Genomic DNA, 13480 nt, shown 5'->3' on the forward strand with positions numbered 1-13480 from the left:
CCGAAGGTAGATGTAGAGGTAGCGTGCCGACCGCGATCACATCAACTTTGGAACCATTTCCCACGCGCATCGTCACCTCGTCCTTAGCCAATCTTCGCTTAATCCGTAGTCCCTGTTTCGAGTTGCAAATATTAGCAACAGAACCAGTATCAAATACCCAGGTGCTACTGCGAGCATTAGTAAGGTACACATCAATAACATGTATATCACATATACCTTTGTTCACCTTGCCATCCTTCTTATCCGCCAAATACTTGGGGCAGTTCCGCTTCCAGTGACCAGTCTGCTTGCAGTAGAAGCACTCAGTTTCAGGCTTAGGTCCAGATTTGGGTTTCTTCTCCTGAGCAGCAACTTGCTTGATGTTCTTCTTGAAGTTCCCTTTCTTCTTCCCTTTGCCCCTTTTCTTGAAACCAGTGGTCTTATTGACCATCAACACTTGATGCTCCTTCTTGATTTCTACCTCCGCAGCTTTTAGCATTGCGAAGAGCTCGGGAATTGTCTTATCCATCCCTTGCATGTTATAGTTCATCACGAAGCTCTTGTAGCTAGGTGGAAGTGATTGGAGAATTCTGTCAATGACGCAATCATCCGGAAGATTAACTCCCAATTGAATCAAGTGATTATTATACCCAGACATTTTGAGTATATGCTCATTGACAGAACTGTTCTCCTCCATCTTGCAGCTATAGAACTTATTGGAGACTTCATATCTCTCAATTCGGGCATTTGCTTGAAATATTAACTCCAACTCCTGGAACATCTCATATGCTCCATGACGTTCAAAACGTCGTTGAAGAACCGATTCTAAGCCGTAAAGCATGGCACATTGAACTATCGAGTAGTCATCAGCTTTGCTCTGCCAGACGTTCTTAACGTCGTCAGTTGCATCAGTAGCAGGCCTGGCACCTAGCGGTGCTTCTAGGACGTAATTCTTCTGTGCAGCAATGAGGATAATCCTCAAGTTACGGACCCAGTCCGTGTAATTGCTACCATCATCTTTCAACTTTGCTTTCTCAAGGAACGCATTAAAATTCAACGGAACAACAGCACGGGCCATCTATCTACAATCAAACATAAACAAGCAAGATACTATCAGGGACTAAGTTCATGATAAATTTAAGTTCAATTAATCATATTACTAAAGAACTCCCACTTAGATAGACATCCCTCTAATCCTCTAAGTGATCACGTGATCCATATCAACTAAACCATGTCCGATCATCACGTGAGATGGAGTAGTTTCAATGGTGAACATCATTATGTTGATCATATCTACTATATGATTCACGCGCGACCTTTCGGTCTCCGTGTTCCGAGGCCATATCTATTATATGCTAGGCTCGTCAAGTTAAACCTGAGTATTCCGCGTGTGCAACTGTTTTGCACCCGTTGTATTTGAACGTAGAGCCTATCACACCCGATCATCACGTGGTGTCTCAGCACGAAGAACTTTCGCAACGGTGCATACTCAGGGAGAACACTTTTACTATGATAATTTAGTGAGGGATCATCTTATAATGCTACCGTCAATCAAAGCAAGATAAGATGCATAAAAGATAAACATCACATGCAATCAATATAAGTGATATGATATGGCCATCATCATCTTGTGCTTGTGATCTCCATCTTCGAAGCACCGTCATGATCACCATCGTCACCGGCGCGACACCTTGATCACCATCGTAGCATCGTTGTCGTCTCGCCAAACTTATGCTTCTACGACTATCGCTACCGCTTAGTGATAAAGTAAAGCATTACAGGGCGATTTCATTGCATACAATAAAGCGACAACCATATGGCTCCTGCCAGTTGCCGATAACTCGGTTACAAAACATGATCATCTCATACAATAAAATTTAGCATCATGTCTTGACCATATCACATCACAACATGCCCTGCAAAAACAAGTTAGACGTCCTCTACTTTGTTGTTGCAAATTTTACGTGGCTGCTACAGGCTTAGCAAGAACCAATCTTACCTACGCATCAAAACCACAATGATAGTTTGTCAAGTTGGTGTTGTTTTAAACTTCGCAAGGACCGGGCGTAGCCACACTTGGTTCAACTAAAGTTGGAGAAACTGACACCCGCCAGCCACCTGTGTGCAAAGCACGGCAGTAGAACCAGTCTTGCGTAAGCGTACGCGTAATGTCGGTCCGGGCCGCTTCATCCAACAATACCGCCGAACCAAAGTATGACATGCTGGTAAGCAGTATGACTTATATCGCCCACAACTCACTTGTGTTCTACTCGTGCATATAACATCAACACATAAAACCTAGGCTCGGATGCCACTGTTGGGGAACGTAGTAATTTCAAAAAAATTCCTACGCACACGCAAGATCATGGTGATTCATAGCAACGAGAGGGCAGAGTGTTGTCCACGTACCCTCGTAGACCGAAAGCAGAAGTGTTATATCAACGCGGTTAATGTAGTCGTACGTCTTCACGATCCGACCGATCCAAGCACCGTTACTCGGGCACCTCCGAGTTCTTGGCACACGTTCAGCTCGATGACGATCCCCGGGCTCTGATCCAGCAAAGCGTCGGGGAGGAGTTCCGTCAGCACGACGGCGTGGTGACGATCTTGATGTTCTACTGTCGCAGGGCTTCGCCTAAGCACCGCTACAATATGACCGAGGTGGAATATGGTGGAGGGGGCACCGCACACGGCTAAGGAACGATCACGAAGATCAACTTGTGTGTCTCGAGGTGCCCCCCTGCCCCCGTATATAAAGGAGCAAGGGGGGGTGCGGCCGGCCAGGAGGAGGGCGCGCCAGGAGGAGTCCTACTCCCACCAGGAGTAGGATTCCCCCCCCCCCTTTCCTAGTTGGAATAGGATTCGGGAGGGGGAAAGAGGAGAGAGAGAAGGAAGGGGGGCGTCGCCCCCCTCTCCTTGTCCTATTCGGATTAGGGGGGAGGGGCGCGCGGCCCAGCCCTGGCCACCTCTCGTCTCTTCCACTAAAGCCCACTAAGGCCCATATACCTCCCGGGGGGTTCCGGTAACCTCCCGGTACTCCGGTAAAATCCTGATTTCACCCGGAACACTTCCGATATCCAAATATAGACTTCCAATATATCAATCTTTATGTCTTGACCATTTCGAGGCTCCTCGTCATGTCCGTGATCACATCCGGGACTCCGAACAAACTTCGGTACATCAAAATGCATAAACTCATAATGAAACTGTCATCGTAACGTTAAGCGTGCGGACCCTACGGTTCGAGAACAATGTAGACATGACCGAGACACATCTCCGGTCAATAACCAATAGAGGAACCTGGATGCTCATATTGGCTCCTACATATTCTACGAAGATCTTTATCGGTCAGACCGCATAACAACATACGTTGTTCCCTTTGTCATCGGTATGTTACTTGCCCGAGATTCGATCGTCGGTATCTCAATACCTAGTTCAATCTCGTTACCGGCAAGTCTCTTTACTCGTTCCGTAATACATCATCTCGCAACTAACTCATTAGTTACAATGCTTGCAAGGCTTATATGATGTGCATTACCGAGAGGGCCCAGAGATACCTCTCCGACAATCGGAGTGACAAATCCTAATCTCGAAATACGCCAACCCAACATGTACCTTTGGAGACACCTGTAGAGCTCCTTTATAATCACCCAGTTACGTTGTGAAATTTGGTAGCACACAAAGTGTTCCTCCGGCAAACGGGAGTTACATAATCTCATAGTCATAGGAACATGTATAAGTCATGAAGAAAGCAATAGCAACATACTAAACGATCGGGTGCTAAGCTAATGGAATGGGTCATGTCAATCAGATCATTCATCTAATGATGTGATCCCGTTAATCAAATAACAACTCTTTGTCCATGGTTAGGAAACTTAACCATCTTTGATTAACGAGCTAGTCAAGTAGAGGCATACTAGTGACACTCTGTTTGTCTATGTATTCACACATGTATTATGTTTCCGATTAATACAATTCTAGCATGAATAATAAACATTTATCATGAAATAAGGAAATAAATAATAACTTTATTATTGCCTCTAGGGCATATTTCCTTCAGTCTCCCACTTGCACTAGAGTCAATAATCTAGATTACACAGTAATGATTCTAACACCCATGGAGTCTTGGTGCTGATCATGTTTTGCTCGTGGAAGAGGCTTAGTCAACGGGTCTGCTACATTCAGATCCGTATGTATCTTGCAAATTTCTATGTCTCCCACCTGGACTAGATCCCGGATGGAATTAAAGCGTCTCTTGATGTGCTTGGTTCTCTTGTGAAATCTGGATTCCTTTGCCAAGGCAATTGCACCAGTATTGTCACAAAAGATTTTCATTGGACCCGATGCACTAGGTATGACACCTAGATCGGATATGAACTCCTTCATCCAGACTCCTTCGTTTGCTGCTTCCGAAGCAGCTATGTACTCCGCTTCACATGTAGATCCCGCCACAACGCTTTGTTTAGAACTGCACCAACTGACAGCTCCACCGTTTAAAGTAAACACGTATCCGGTTTGCGATTTAGAATCATCCGGATCAGTGTCAAAGCTTGCATCAACGTAACCATTTACGATGAGCTCTTTGTCACCTCCATACACGAGAAACATATCCTTAGTCCTTTTCAGGTATTTCAGGATGTTCTTGACCGCTGTCCAGTGATCCACTCCTAGATTACTTTGGTACCTCCCTGCTAGACTTATAGCAAGACACACATCAGGTCTGGTACACAGCATTGCATACATGATAGAGCCTATGGCTGAAGCATAGGGAACATCTTTCATTTTCTCTCTATCTTCTGCAGTGGTCGGACATTGAGTCTTACTCAACTTCACACCTTGTAACACAGGCAAGAATCCTTTCTTAGCCTGATCCATTTTGAACTTCTTCAAAACTTTGTCAAGGTAAGTGCTTTGTGAAAGTCCAATTAAGCGTTTTGATCTATCTCTATAGATCTTAATGCCCAATATGTAAGCAGCTTCACCGAGGTCTTTCATTGAAAAACTCTTATTCAAGTATCCCTTTATGCTATCCAGAAATTCTATATCATTTCCGATTAGTAATATGTCATCCACACATAATATCAGAAATGCTACAGAGCTCCCACTCACTTTCTTGTAAATACAGGCTTCTCCAAAAGTCTGTACAAACCCAAATGCTTTGATCACACTATCAAAGCGTTTATTCCAACTCCGAGAGGCTTGCACCAGTCCATAAATGGATCGCTGGAGCTTGCACACTTTGTTAGCTCCCTTTGGATCGACAAAACCTTATGGTTGCATCATATACAACTCTTCTTCCAGAAATCCATTCAGGAATGCAGTTTTGACATCCATCTGCCAAATTTCATAATCATAAAATGCGGCAATTGCTAACATGATTCGGACAGACTTGAGCATCGCTACGGGTGAGAAGGTCTCATCGTAGTCAATCCCTTGAACTTGTCGAAAACCTTTTGCGACAGGTCGAGCTTTGTAGACAGTAACATTACCGTCAGCGTCAGTCTTCTTCTTGAAAATCCATTTATTCTCAATTGCTTGCCGATCATCGGGCAAGTCAACCAAAGTCCACACTTTGTTCTCATACATGGATCCCATCTCAGATTTCATGGCTTCAAGCCATTTTGCGGAATCTGGGCTCACCATCGCTTCTTCATAGTTCGTAGGTTCATCATGATCTAGTAGCATGACTTCCAGAACAGGATTGCCGTACCACTCTGGTGCGGATCTTACTCTGGTTGATCTACGAGGCTCAGTAGTAACTTGATCTGAAGTTTCATGATCATCATCATCAACTTCCTCACTAATTGGTGTAGGTGTCGCAGAAACCGGTTTCTGTGATGAACTACTTTCCAATAAGGGAGCAGGTACAGTTACCTCATCAAGTTCTACTTTCCTCCCACTCACTTCTTTCGAGAGAAACTCCTTCTCTAGAAAGATTCCGAATTTAGCAACAAAAGTCTTGCCTTCGGATCTATGATAGAAGGTGTATCCAACAGTCTCCTTTGGATATCCTATGAAGACACATTTCTTCGATTTGGGTTCGAGCTTATCAGGTTGAAGGTTTTTCACATAAGCATCGCAGCCCCAAACTTTAAGAAACGACAACTTTGGTTTCTTGCCAAACCATAGTTCATAAGGCGTCGTCTCAACGGTTTTTGATGGTGTCCTATTTAACGTGAATGCGGCCGTCTCCAAAGCATAACCCCAAAACGATAGCGGTAAATCTGTAAGAGACGTCATAGATCGCACCATATCAAGTAAAGTACGATTACGACGTTCGGACACACCATTACGTTGTGGTGTTCCGGGTGGCGTGAGTTGCGAAACTATTCCGCATTGTTTCAAATGTACACCAAACTCGTAACTCAAATATTTTCCTCCACGATCAGATCGCAGAAACTTTAATTTCTTGTTACAATGATTTTCAACTTCACTCTGAAATTCTTTGAACTTTTCAAATGTTTCAGACTTATGTTTCATTAAGTAGATATACCCATATCTGCTTAAGTCATCTGTGAAGGTGAGAAAATAACGATATCCGCCACGAGCCTCAACATTCATCAGACCACATACATCTATATGTATGATTTCCAACAAATCTGTTGCTCTCTCCATAGTACCGGAGAACGGCGTTTTAGTCATCTTGCCCATGAGGCACGGTTTGCAAGTACCAAGTGATTCATAATCAAGTGGTTCCAAAAGTCCATCAGTATGGAGTTTCTTCATGCGCTTTATACCGATATGACCTAAACGGCAGTGCCACAAATAAGTTGCACTATCATTATCAACTCTGCATCTTTTGGCTTCAACATTATGAATATGTGTGTCACTACTATCGAGATTCAATAAGAATAGACCACTCTTCAAGGGTGCATGACCATAAAAGATATTACTCATATAAATAGAACAATCATTATTCTCTGATTTAAATGAATAACCGTCTCGCATTAAACAATATCCAGATATAATGTTCATGCTCAACGCTGGCACCAAATAACAATTATTTAGGTCTAATACTAATCCCGAAGGTAGATGTAGAGGTAGCGTGCCGACCGCGATCACATCAACTTTGGAACCATTTCCCACGCGCATCGTCACCTCGTCCTTAGCCAATCTTCGCTTAATCCGTAGTCCATGTTTCGAGTTGCAAATATTAGCAACAGAACCAGTATCAAATACCCAGGTGCTACTGTGAGCATTAGTAAGGTACACATCAATAACATGTATATCACATATACCTTTGTTCACCTTGCCATCCTTCTTATCCGCCAAATACTTGGGGCAGTTCCGCTTCCAGTGACCAGTCTGCTTGCAGTAGAAGCACTCAGTTTCAGGCTTAGGTCCAGATTTGGGTTTCTTCTCCTGAGCAGCAACTTGCTTGCTGTTCTTCTTGAAGTTCCCTTTTTTCTTCCCTTTGCCCCTTTTCTTGAAACCAGTGGTCTTATTGACCATCAACACTTGATGCTCCTTCTTGATTTCTACCTCCGCAGCTTTTAGCATTGCGAAGAGCTCGGGAATTGTCTTATCCATCCCTTGCATGTTATAGTTCATCACGAAGCTCTTGTAGCTAGGTGGAAGTGATTGGAGAATTCTGTCAATGACGCAATCATCCGGAAGATTAACTCCCAATTAAATCAAGTGATTATTATACCCAGACATTTTGAGTATATGCTCATTGACAGAACTGTTCTCCTCCATCTTGCAGCTATAGAACTTATTGGAGACTTCATATCTCTCAATTCGGGCATTTGCTTGAAATATTAACTCCAACTCCTGGAACATCTCATATGCTCCATGACGTTCAAAACGTCGTTGAAGAACCGATTCTAAGCCGTAAAGCATGGCACATTGAACTATCGAGTAGTCATCAGCTTTGCTCTGCCAGACGTTCTTAACGTCGTCAGTTGCATCAGCAGCAGGCCTGGCACCTAGCGGTGCTTCTAGGACGTAATTCTTCTGTGCAGCAATGAGGATAATCCTCAAGTTACGGACCCAGTCCGTGTAATTGCTACCATCATCTTTCAACTTTGCTTTCTCAAGGAACGCATTAAAATTCAACGGAACAACAGCACGGGCCATCTATCTACAATCAAACATAAACAAGCAAGATACTATCAGGGACTAAGTTCATGATAAATTTAAGTTCAATTACTCATATTACTAAAGAACTCTCACTTAGATAGACATCCCTCTAATCCTCTAAGTGATCACGTGATCCATATCAACTAAACCATGTCCGATCATCACGTGAGATGGAGTAGTTTCAATGGTGAACATCATTATGTTGATCATATCTACTATATGATTCACGCCCGACCTTTCGGTCTCCGTGTTCCGAGGCCATATCTGTTATATGCTAGGCTCGTCAAGTTAAACCTGAGTATTCCGCGTGTGCAACTGTTTTGCACCCGTTGTATTTGAACGTAGAGCCTATCACACCCGATCATCACGTGGTGTCTCAGCACGAAGAACTTTCGCAACGGTGCATACTCAGGGAGAACACTTTTACTATGATAATTTAGTGAGGGATCATCTTATAATGCTACCGTCAATCAAAGCAAGATAAGATGCATAAAAGATAAACATCACATGCAATCAATATAAGTGATATGATATGGCCATCATCATCTTGTGCTTGTGATCTCCATCTTCGAAGCACCGTCATGATCACCATCGTCACCGGCGCGACACCTTGATCACCATCGTATCATCGTTGTCGTCTCGCCAAACTTATGCTTCTACGACTATCGCTACCGCTTAGTGATAAAGTAAAGCATTACAGGGCGATTTCATTGCATACAATAAAGCGACAACCATATGGCTCCTGCCAGTTGCCGATAACTCGGTTACAAAACATGATCATCTCATACAATAAAATTTAGCATCATGTCTTGACCATATCACATCACAACATGCCCTGCAAAAACAAGTTAGACATCCTCTACTTTGTTGTTGCAAATTTTACGTGGCTGCTACAGGCTTAGCAAGAACCAATCTTACCTACGCATCAAAACCACAACGATAGTTTGTCAAGTTGGTGCTGTTTTAACCTTCGCAAGGACCGGGCGTAGCCACACTTGGTTCAACTAAAGTTGGAGAAACTGACACCCGCCAGCCACCTGTGTGCAAAGCACGGCAGTAGAACCAGTCTTCGTAAGCGTACGCGTAATGTTGGTCCGGGCCGCTTCATCCAACAATACCGCCGAACCAAAGTATGACATGCTGGTAAGCAGTATGACTTATATCGCCCACAACTCACTTGTGTTCTACTCATGCATATAACATCAACACATAAAACCTAGGCTCGGATGCCACTGTTGGGGAACGTAGTAATTTCAAAAAAATTCCTACGCACACGCAAGATCATGGTGATTCATAGCAACGAGAGGGGAGAGTGTTGTCCACATACCCTCGTAGACCGAAAGCGGAAGTGTTATATCAACGCGGTTGATGTAGTCGTACGTCTTCACGATCCGACCGATCCAAACACCGTTACTTCGGCACCTCCGAGTTCTTGGCACACGTTCAGCTCGATGACGATCCCCGGGCTCCGATCCAGCAAAGCGTCGGGGAGGAGTTCCGTCAGCACGACGGCGTGGTGACGATCTTGATGTTCTACTGTCGCAGGGCTTCGCCTAAGCACCGCTACAATATGACCGAGGTAGAATATGGTGGAGGGGGCACCGCACACGGCTAAGGAACGATCACGAAGATCAACTTGTGTGTCTCGAGGTGCCCCCCTGCCCCCGTATATAAAGGAGCAAGGGGGGGTGCGGCCGGCCAGGAGGAGGGCGCGCCAGGAGGAGTCCTACTCCCACCGGGAGTAGGATTCCCCCCCCCCTTTCCTAGTTGGAATAGGATTCGGGAGGGGGAAAGAGGAGAGAGAGAAGGAAGGGAGGGGCGCCGCCCCCCTCTCCTTGTCCTATTCGGACTAGGGGGGGAGGGGCGCGCGGCCCAGCCCTGGCCACCTCTCCTCTCTTCCACTAAAGCCCACTAAGGCCCATATACCTCCCGGGGGGTTCCGGTAACCTCCCGGTACTCCGGTAAAATCCCGATTTCACCCGGAACACTTCCGATATCCAAATATAGGCTTCCAATATATCAATCTTTATGTCTCGACCATTTCGAGACTCCTCGTCATGTCCGTGATCACATCCGGGACTCCGAACAAACTTCGGTACATCAAAATGCATAAACTCATAATGAAACTGTCATCGTAACGTTAAGCGTGCGGACCCTACGGTTCGAGAACAATGTAGACATGACCGAGACACATCTCCGGTCAATAACCAATAGCGGAACCTGGATGCTCATATTGGCTCCTACATATTCTACGAAGATCTTTATCGGTCAGACCGCATAACAACATACGTTGTTCCCTTTGTCATCGGTATGTTACTTGCCCGAGATTCGATCGTCGGTATCTCAATACCTAGTTCAATCTCGTTACCGGCAAGTCTCTTTACTCATTCCGTAATACATCATCTCGCAACTAACTCATTAGTTACAATGCTTGCAAGGCTTATATGATGTGCATTACCGAGAGGGCCCAGAGATACCTCTCCAACAATCGGTTGCTAAGCTAATGGCAACATACTAAATGATCGGGTGCTAAGCTAATTGAATGGGTCATGTCAATCAGATCATTCATCTAATGATATGATCCCGTTAATCAAATAACAACTCTTTGTCCATGGTTAGGAAACTTAACCATCTTTGATTAACGAGCTAGTCAAGTAGAGGCATACTAGTGACACTCTGTTTGTCTATGTATTCACACATGTATTATGTTTCCGGTTAATACAATTCTAGCATGAATAATAAACATTTATCATGAAATAAGGAAATAAATAATAACTTTATTATTGCCTCTAGGGCATATTTCCTTCAGAAACAGCAGCAGTTTGTTGCACAGAAGATCCGGGGTCTGCAGCAGAAGGATCCACAGCAGCATCCCCCGGTGATCCCGAGGCAGATACCCCGTGATCTGACGAGGAGGCAGGATTTTCTGCGGCCTCAGCGTGTGGTGAAGAGGCGCCTACCACCACAGAAGATTCGGCCGCAGCAGGAGACCCGCTCCCACCAGGAGTGTCATCATGGGAATCCATCCGGGATCCAGTGCCGGTCAGGTGGTCCACCGCACGGGACCCCGAGCCAGTTGGCTGACGCGGGCGCCGTGTGTACCAGGTGGGCGGATCGGGGAAGCGGCTTGTCAGCTGCCGCATGGAGCGCAGAGATTGGCGCGGGCCATCAGCACCCCCTGATTGGTCGGAGGCACGCCTCGCTGCTGAGTCGCGACGGTCGACACAAGCGCTGTCGGGCAGGCCGTTGTCAGGCACAGGTGCAGAGGGCGTTAATCCCGAGGAGGATATGTTCCCCGAGGGCCTGCACATGAAATATGGCTCGTTTGGAGCCGTTTCTTCACCGTTTTCATCACCGTGACCATCATGTGCTTCGCTGCTTTGTCCTACATCATCACATAACTCAAGCAAGCCGTTATGAGGATTAGTTGGCATGTGATCATTACAGTTATTTTCCCCAAGGGCACCTACTAGATGTGATGGCAAAAGGGGAATTTCTTGGCGAAGGAGGGCACCGGCGTTTGGATGTAGATCAGCAAAGGGAAATTTTGTTTCGTCAAAAACGACATCTCTAGAGATATAGACTCGTCCAGTGGAAACATCAAGGCACTTAACTCCTTTATGTTGGGGACTATAGACCAAGAAAACACACTGTTTCGAGCGAAACATAAGTTTACGATTGTTGTAGGGTCTAAGATTTGGCCAACACGCGCAGCCAAAAACACGAAGTGATGTATAATCGGGTTTGGTGTGAAGAAGTCTTTCTACCGGTGTTTCATGATTGATGACACGACTAGGAAGCATGTTGATGATATGAACAGCGGTAAGAAAAGCCTCGTCCCAAAATTTGAGAGGCATGGATGCGCCGGCCAAGAGAGCTAGGCCAACCTCAACAATGTGCCTATGTTTCTTTTCAGCAGATCCATTCTGTTGATGTGCATGAGGACAAGATACTTGGTGAGAGATGACAAGAGTTTGGAAAAACGAGTTCAATTTTTCGTACTCCCCTCCCCAATCAGATTGAACATCAACAATCTTGCTATTAAACTTTCGTTCAACGAGAGCTTGGAAGTTGTGAAAAACTTGAAAAACCTCGGATCTTTTGTTAAGTAAGTAGATCCAAGAATACTTGCTATAGTCATCAATGAAGCTAACATAGTAAGTATGCCTACCAACAGAACTTGGAGCAGGACCCCAAACATTAGAAAAGATAACTTGCAATGGTTTGGTAGAAATACTCGTGGAAATTGGATAAGGTAATTGATGGCTTTTAGCCTTTTGATAAGAATCACAAATTGTTTCGACATCACGCTCTCCAACATATGGGAGCTTATTCTTCCTAAGAAATCGTTCAACTAAACAAAAAGATGCATGCCCTAGTCTATCGTGCCACCGTGTCGAGGAGATTTTGGTGACACCATAAGCTTGCTTATTTGCTCTTCTAAACTCCGGAATCAATGGGTAAAGCCCGCGAAGACATCTACCTCGGTAGAGCACCTTCCTCGTTGCCTGATCCTTGATCAAAAAGAAAAAAGCGTGAAACTCGAGAAAGACGTGATTGTCAATGGCAATACGATGAACGGAGAGAAGATTTTTAGATGCACTAGGGACATGAAGATTTTTTCTTAGATGAATCTTTCGGTGAGGGGTTTGAAAAACTGAATGACCAACATGTTTAATCCTCATACCTGATCCACCTGCTGTGTGTATCTGATCTTGGCCGCGGTACTTCTCCCGCATAGTCACCTTTTCAAGTTCACCGGTGATGTGATTTGTAGCGCCACTATCAACATGCCAGTTTGTATCAACCCCGTATGAGGCTTCTGCAGCGCCAGCAACCTTCTCATCTTGCGAGGATTCTCCTTCATCCTCCTCAAACCGGTACCAGCAATCCTTTGCTGAGTGACCGATCTTGCTGCAGATTTGACACTTGACAGCGTCGGGGCGGTTCCTGGAGTTGCTGTGACGGCCCTTGTTGTTGGTGTAGAAGGGCCGCCCACGAGAGGCGTTGTTGCTGGGAGTTGTCGCTGCCGCCGCTGCTTTTGCTCTTTCCCTTGTTGCGTGGAGGGCCACGATAGCCGCGCGAGCCACCACGACCACCACGAACAGCGGCGTTGGCGGAGCTCTTGAACCCGGCGTTGTTGCCGGCACCATGGAACAGCGCAATGCGATGATCAAAGTTGCTTACTTGAGCGAACAGATCATCGATCGTGACCGGTTCCTTGCGGGCGACGAGTGCCGACACCAGCAGCTGGTACTCCATATCCAGCCCCGCCAGGATGTAGGAGATGACCTCATCGTCATCCAGTGGCTTGCCGGCGGCCGCCAACTCGTCGGCGAGGGAGCGGATGTGAGCGAAGTAGGTGCCCACCGCTTGCGTGCCCTTCTGCGCGTTGGAGAGGGCGATTCTGATGTTGTTG

The sequence above is a fragment of the Triticum urartu genome, chromosome 1A (assembly GCF_056163025.1).
Source record: "Triticum urartu cultivar PI428250 chromosome 1A, HENAU_Tu73, whole genome shotgun sequence".
Classification (NCBI taxonomy): domain Eukaryota; kingdom Viridiplantae; phylum Streptophyta; class Magnoliopsida; order Poales; family Poaceae; genus Triticum; species Triticum urartu.